Here is an 8,235-nt window from a genome sequence, read left to right as displayed (position 1 = left end):
GCTTCCGGGACGGGTCTGCGCCCAAGCCGCTTCTGGGACGCGCCGGCGGCAGCTCCGCTGCAGAAGGTTTGTGCGGCTCCGCGCGGCCTCGCTGAGGAGGTCGGCTTCGCTGACGCAGCAGAAGGCGACTCCGCGGGACGACAGCACGCTGCAGCAGCTCCGCACCCTGGCCAGGTAAGCTGGGGGGTCTCAGGCTGCTGGACTCGCAGGCGGCGGCAGCCTGGGGTCTCCCGCGGCGCTGCAGGCACCCGGACGCGTAGTGGGCGGCCGGAGGTTGCGGCCCCATTGCTCCGGAGCGCTGCCTTGTACTCGGCGGAGCTGCGGGGCGGTTGTTGCTGGGGTCTAGGGGAGCAGCCCAGCGGCCCCACTCCTCTCCTACGGGCCACTTCCTGCTCCCACGAGCTGTGGAGGGGGCGTGCAGCGGGTACTAGGCGGCGGCTCCCGCATCCCTGGGTTGGGTTGGGGAGCCTGGCCGCGAATGGCCACCTGGTGCCGGCTAGAGGCTGTGTCTGGGGGTTGGAGGGCACTCGAGTCCCGCCGCCCGGCTGGGTGGGCCGCTGGTTGGTGGTGCATTCCTCCATCCTCCTTGGCGCTGGCATCGAGTCCCAGTGCTGGGCGGCAACTGGGTTTGGGTCGCCTCTGGGTTCGCTGTCCCCGGAGAACCTGAGTCTGGATCTTTGCCCCCTTCCCTTTTCCTTTATAATAACGCCCAGAGAGAACAACTTCTCAGTTAAAAGACCCCACACCCCGTTGTCCCTGGGCTACAGGCACCGGGTTGGGGGCACGGGAAGGGGGGCGGGACCTGCCCCTGGGCCGGGCCCCTTCCACAAGGTGTGCACTGCCTGGCAAGGCTGCTGGTGGTAGATCTGGCTGCAGATGGTGAAGGAGAACATGGAGGACAGTTCCCCGCCCTTTGGCTGTGCTGAGCCCATCTGGAGTGTTTCTGGTTCTAATCAGAAGTGGAACAGTTTCAGTGCATCTTAGAGGTTCACGTGAGTGATGAACTTGGGTGGAGATGGTGACACAGCTTGTTCTCTCCTCCTAGGCTCTTAGTGCATCCAAGATCCTGAGCGGCCAGGGGCCTGGCCACTCCCACAGCGAGCCCTACCTTGGCTGAGCTTGTCACCGCTGCGTGTCCCGGGCTGCCGGCCTGCCTGTCATCTGCAGTGCACAGGTACGCATGTGTGTGCATAGGTACACGCACCACACACATACCATGACTGCCTCACACACAGCACACCCATACCCCATGCACACCACACACATATCATACCCACCTCTCACACACTACACACATGCTATGCCGACCTCACATACACCACACACACACCCCATACCCATCACACACAACATACATACCCACCTCACATACACCATACACATACCCTATACACACCACACACAACAGACATACCCACCTCACACACTACACACCACGTATACACCATGTCCACCTCACACATCCCACACATTTAACCCATATACACCACACACACTACACACATATCATATCCCCCTCACATACACCACACACATAATATACCCACCTCTCACACACCACATATATACCATGCCCACCTCACACACACCACACACTTAACCTATATACATTATACACACCCACCTCACACACACCCATATACACTACACACACACCACACACATATCATACCCACCTCACACACCACACACCACATATATATGTGTCCTCCTCAGACACACCACACACTTAACCCATGTACATCACACACACCACACATGTATCATACCCACCTCACATAGACACCATACACTTCTCATTCTCACCTCACACACCACACAGCACGTATACACTGTGCCCACCTCACATACCCCACACATTCAAGCCATATACACCACACACATTCCACCCACATAACCATGTCCACCTCACACACACCATACACATATCATACCCACCTCACACACACCACATGTGTATAACAACCTCGTCACAGACACCATGTATATACCGTGCCTACCTCACAAACACCAGCCACTTAACCCATACGCCCCCCACACACACCGTACACACCACACATATACCCACCTCACACACACGACACACATACGCCGTACACACCACGCACAACACACATATCATACCCACCTCATACACCATACCCTAGATATATACCATGCCCACCTCACACACGTCATACATACATCATCCCTACCTAACACACACATCCCGTACACACCACATACAACACACATACCCACCTCACACACCACTTATATGCCATGTCCATCTCACACAGACCACACACTTAATGCATATACACCACACATACTACCATGTCCACCTTACACGCATTATACACATACCCACCTCACACACCAGACACCCTTAACCCATATACAACACACACCACATATATACCATGCCCACTTCACATACCCCACACACTAACCTTTATACACTACAAACAAAGCACACACATATCATATCCATCTCACACACACCCCACACACCGCAGGTACACCACACACATATCATACCCACCTTACACACCACACACCACATATATACCATGCCCACCTCAGACACACCACACACCTAACCCACGTACATCATGCACGCCACGCACATATCATACCCAACTCACACACCATACACATATCATACCTTCCTCACACACATACCCCATACACACCATGCACAACACGCATATCATATGCACCTCACACACCACAAAGCACATATACACCATGCCCACCTCACACACAGCACATACTTAACCCATGTACACCTCACAGATCCCACACACATACTTCATGTACACCATGTCCTCTCCACACGTACTACACACCACAGATATACCTCATACACACCACAGACAGCATACACACCACACACACCACGTACTACCATACGTACACAACATACAGATTTTGTAAACACCTACACACCCTATACATGCCACACACCTTACACACTTCATAAATTCTACACACACAGCACAGCACACTCCACATACACGTTACATCATCCATACAGCACATCACCTTCCACACAGATGACTTACTTACACTACACAGATACCACACACACCACATAATATACATACATACACCATATACACCTAAGACACACCACACACACCCCATACACACCACACACACCCCATGTATACCACACAGTACACCATACACGCTACACCATACACACGAAACATACACACTCAACCCTTCCATACTACATCACACTCCACACATACCAGACTTGCATCACATACACCACAACCACATACTGTACACAGTATATTGCACACACTCACCCTCAAGGATGCCCCGCCACCACACACACACCCACCCACACACTTCACACTCCTTACCCACCACACTACACACGCTGTATCTCACGCACACATACCACAGCCCTTGCCACACAAGCTACCCGTTGAATGAAATGGAATTATTTAGTTTTCCCAAAATTTATACTGCCCATCTGGGCAACCCCAGCTATCCTGGCCGACACATTCCCTGGTCCCGCCCCCCCTTGGGTCAGCGCTGCCTCCAGTGTTTCTGGTGTCTCTGGCTGTGCCATGGGGTGTGCTCACGTCCCGATTGCCTGGGAGGCTGGCCCCTCTGCCCCAGTGCCGCCTTCCAGGAGGAGACTGGCCTTTTTGCCACCTCTCCTGACGCCCAGAGTGGCGGCGGGTATGCGAAGTCCTGCTTCCTCCCCTCGGTGCCAGGAGCCTGCAGGTGGCTTTTTCTTAGGCCTCTGGGTCAGGGTCCCTCCAGTGAGGTGAGGCAGGGGTTTCTCCTCTCCCAGGAGTGGCCACTATGCAGGGGACGCGATCTGGGTTTCCCAGTCCGGGGCGTCGAGGATGCCCTGCTCTCTGTGCTGATTCCTGGTTGACCATGGGGGCTGCCTCCCCCTGCAGCCTGGGCTGGAGAGGGTCTCCTGAGCCTAGGATTTGTGGGGCAGGAGGGCTGATGTTACACGGTCGTGGAACCTGCTGGGGCTCCCCGTGGTGTCCGGGGAATGAGTGGATAAAGCTGGAGCTTGCGGCTGTGTGCTCGCGGGCCTCCCTCGGTGGGCGCTAGCAACACTGGCAGGGGGGCCCTTGGAGTGGGCTCCATGTCTGGGCTGGTACTGGCACCTGCAATGGGTTACTGAGTCTTCCCTCTCATTTGTTAAGAATTGTGGTCTGTGCCTTTCCCCACTGTTGGGCTCTTGGGCTCCTGGGGTTCTGGGCTGGGAGAAGCTGCCGGCTGAGCCCCGTGGGTGTGAGTGTGTGTGAGCAGGAGAGGTGGGGTGGGTGCCGGAAGGAGGTGGAGCTGGTGACCATCAGCTCCTCATTCTCTTCCACCTTGCTTGTTTTCTTGGACACCCTAGACCCAAGTTGTGGCCTGCTAGTTAACTTGTTTACATAACCTTCTTAAGTAGTTCTAACCTTTTTTTCTTAAACAAAACGTTAGTTTCACATTCATAATTGGTGAGGATGGATTGTGAAATGGAGGTATGTAATACCCAATTTGCCAACTGAGCTAAGAAATACTGGATAAAAATAAGAGATAATTGTAAAAGACGCTGATCACACCCCTGGAAGCTGAGAGGGGTGATAAGACACCTTGATTTTTCCTAGACAAAACTGAGAGGAAGTCAGAGGAAAAACAGTTGATGGTGAGGTTGGCATCAGGCTGGGCTTTGTTTGGATGGGGCCTTGGTGGCCGAGGTGAGGGCTGCTGGAGTGGGGATAGTGGGGTCTGAGCCTGGCTGTAGAGGCCCCATGCAGGCCTCAGCTCCTCTCTGGTGCTCCTCGCCACGAATACCTGCCCCGGTGACTCAACAGGTATGGGCCTCAGGTGACACCGTGGTCTGAAGTCTTGGAGAAACCTTGACTGTCCCGGGGAGTCGGAGAGGGCTGGTGGTCGGTGGGGATCGAGACCCTGAACACATTCCTGGCTGGCCTTAAATGTCTTCCGGTACAAGTGGTGGAGGTGGCATGCCCTGCCTTGCAGCCTGGTCCTTAGAGAATTGGAGAGAGCTCAGGGCCTGGGTGGCGGTCCTGGCTGTGCCACTCACAGGCTGTGTGCCTTCCCCGCACAGCCTCAATTCCTCACCCTTCCCAGGTGGCCATGAGGACTGCGGACGTGGAGGCACAGGTAGGGTGTGAGGTAGCCACTGACCACCAGGCAGGCCTCCCCAGTGTAGGTCAAGTTTGAGATGGCTGCTCACCAGAAGTCAGCCTGTGTGCCTGGCGGGGGTTGGGAGATGCTCTTTGTTCCCTTGGATGGTGGTTGGGCCGAGCGCCCAAGGGAGGCTTCTCTGGCTCCTTCCCTTCCCTGAGTTCCTCCCTACCCCACTGCCGCCCACTGCTACCCACTCCCTGGGTTGGGTCCAGCTCGTGTCTCAGAGCAGCCTGCTGGCACAGGCTGAGTCAGCTGTCGTGGGCACCATCTTTTCTCGCCTCTCCTGAATCCAATCCTCCCCTCTCTCCCTGTCCAGACAAACACGGGAGCCAGGGGAGGTAGGTGACCTCAAGGTCCTGCAGCCAGGCTCTCTCTGTGGAACCCCGTGTACTGGTGGGGTGCCATTACTGTGTGCATTATGATTTCTGTGCGGGCTGTGAGGTTTCCCAGATTGAGCTGTGGGGTACCCCTAACTCAGTGGGTTGGCCCAGGCCAGGTGTGTCACTTTTGCCCAGGCCTTCAGTGGCTTTCCAGCGTCCCCTCTGCATCCACATTACTTGGCCGGATTTTCTCAAGTTACCCCCTTGCTCCCAAGCACGGTCCTTCCAGGCTGCCTTGGCTCCAGGCAGACAGGCTCAAGCCCAGATCTGCTCTGGGTTGTCCCCACCCCATCCTTGCCTGTCATCTTGGCCCATGTCCATCCTGGAGAGTCCCAACTGAATGCGGGCTCTTTCCCTCTTATCCCTTGGTCCTCAGATTGGCCAGGCCACTCTTGCCCCAGGGCCTTTGCACCTGCTGTTCCCACCCCCTTGGCATGAGCCACCCCCAGATGTCCAGCTAGCCGGCTTTCTCACTTACTGCTGGCTCCCTGACAGCCCTACACAAATTAGCATTACTTCCCTTTTCTTGTTAACCTTGCTTTGTGTTTCTCCTTAGTACTCACCGTTCAGTGTGTAATTTCTGTGCTTATTGTCTATCTCTTACTACTCAAATGTCAAAGACTTTGTTCACCTCTGGATCCCCAGTCGCTAGAGAAGTGCCCGGCACACGGTAGAGCCTTAGCGCTATAGTTGGATGAGCGAGTGAATGAAACACGGGAGCACTGCTCTTCCTCGCGGCACATGTCCTGCTCCCTGCTCCTCCTTTCCCCGAGTCCCAGAGCTGAAACCCAGCTGCGTTCACATTTGGATCCTTCTAGACTGTAGCACAGACCCTCACTCAGTGGGCAGTCAGGAAAGCGCTGCAGAGTTGTACAGGGCAACACCGGTTTCACATGGGCCAGAGGAGAACGTGCTTGGGAAGGTAACCAGCCCAAAGAGTGCACTTTCTGATTCTGCACTAAGATTCCTTTGTGGATTTTCAGTTATTTGGGTTCTCTGCACCCAGGCGGTCCCTGCTGCCCAAGCCAGCTCTGTGTCTCCCTGCAATCACTTCAGATATGGATGGGCTTTGGAAGGAGGCACCCTTACCCCCACACCCAGATTCCCTTCCTGCTCCGTGTGGATCTTTCCAAACTTGTCTTGTATCTAACGTCAGACTCTGTCCCAGGGCTCCCAGCCACTCTGCTTTCCCTTCCTTCCACAAGCCTCCTCTTGCCTGAGTCCCTCCTGCCTGTGTCCTGGCCCAGGGCCCCAGGGATTAGTGGCAGGGCCTGGCTGGAGAAGACTCTTTGGTTCTATGAGAAAGGGACTGGGAGGTCGGAAAAGAGGATGGGATCTGGAGTAAGAAGAGCTCAGTTCCAGCCAGGCCTTGCCACTAATCCCTGGGGCCCTGGGCCAGTCACCTGGCTTGAGAGTCTTTCTCAGCATCTGTAATACACATGAGGCCTCTCACCTGGGGTGGTTTTGAGGCACAAACAAGATGCGAGGTACTTTGTGACAGCAAGGGCTCCGTGGCGTGGCTGCGTGGGCTCTGTGGCGTGGCTGCGTGGGCTCCGGCCTGTGCGACTTCTCTTCTCGTCCTGAGAGTTTTAAGGGTCAGGTTTGTGAGTTACAGCTACGGCCTAGTGAGAGAACACAGAGGAGGCACGTCATAAACTCTAAGGGGCTGTTTTAATGTAAGGCGCTACTCCTGTTTTGTGTTTGAAGGATCAAAATTAAGAGAAAAAAATATGTGGTTGAAATTCCTGCATTGAGTGACTGTGAAAATAGTTTCATCTCTAGAAATTTTCTGGAAAGTGAAGCCCTCCGACACTTGAAGGTGCATTTGATGGTGAAACCACTGGAATGAAACACACATCGTCGGCAGTTTTGTTTGTTGAGTTCCGTCCCTCTTTGTCATTTTAAATAATTTCCTGACAGCGTGTCTTGTCTTTTTTTTTTTTGAGACAGAGTCTCACCCAGTGTCGCCCAGGCTGGAATGCAGTGGCGCCATCTCAGCGCATTGCAACCTCTGCCTTCCGGGTTCCAGCGATTCTCCTGCCTCAGCCTCCCAAGTAGCTGGGATTACAGGCACCCACTATCACGCCCAGCTACTTTTTTTGTATTTTTGGTAGAGACGGAGTTTCACTATGTTGGCCAGGCTGGTCTCAAACTCCTGACCTCAGGTGATCCACCCACCTCGGCCTCCCAAAGTACTGGGATTACAGGCGTGAGTCACCACGTCTGGTCACGGGTCTTAAGTTTGCGTGAGGAGGCTGAGGACAGGCAGCTGTGGGTTGCCTGAGAACGCTGCTGAGACGGGGCAGTGCTGGACTTTGGGCCTGAGCTGGAGAGTATGAGGCCCATGTTTCCTCCCTGTCTCCTGCTGGGGCCCATTTTGTATCAGATTTGTTTTTAACAGGGTGGGCATGATAGGACTTATGACCACTGGTGGGCACGTACAGGGGCTGATTTTCAACACGTGCTGAGAGAATCTGATGGCCGGCATTGGAAAGTCATGGAAATGCCACAGATAACGTGGGCCCTTTGCAGGGCTGGGAGAGGGTCCAGGGTTTGCCCTCCAGGAAGAGGCTGACATGGTTGGTGGGGCACCAAGGTGTTTTCACATTTTGCACTTGAAGCCAATATGGCTTCTTAGCACTTCTTTTCCCTAGAATCAACTGGGCAGGGAGACGGTTGGTTCTGAAACTCTCAG

At 54.6% G+C, this 8,235-nt stretch overlaps 1 pseudogene; it reads left to right on the top strand.

Annotated features, from left to right (window-relative positions):
- Positions 1-109: 109 nt before the first annotated feature.
- Positions 110-8,235, top strand: part of LOC135271086 (amyloid-beta A4 precursor protein-binding family A member 2-like) — a 48,704-nt pseudogene continuing 40,578 nt past the window's right edge.

The sequence above is a fragment of the Aotus nancymaae genome, unplaced genomic scaffold (genome assembly GCF_030222135.1).
Source record: "Aotus nancymaae isolate 86718 unplaced genomic scaffold, 86718_ANA_hifiasm-v0.15.2.pri h1tg000075l, whole genome shotgun sequence".
Classification (NCBI taxonomy): Eukaryota; Metazoa; Chordata; class Mammalia; order Primates; family Aotidae; genus Aotus; species Aotus nancymaae.
Note: the sequence above shows the minus strand (reverse complement) of the source record. Positions and strands in the feature narration are given on the sequence as shown.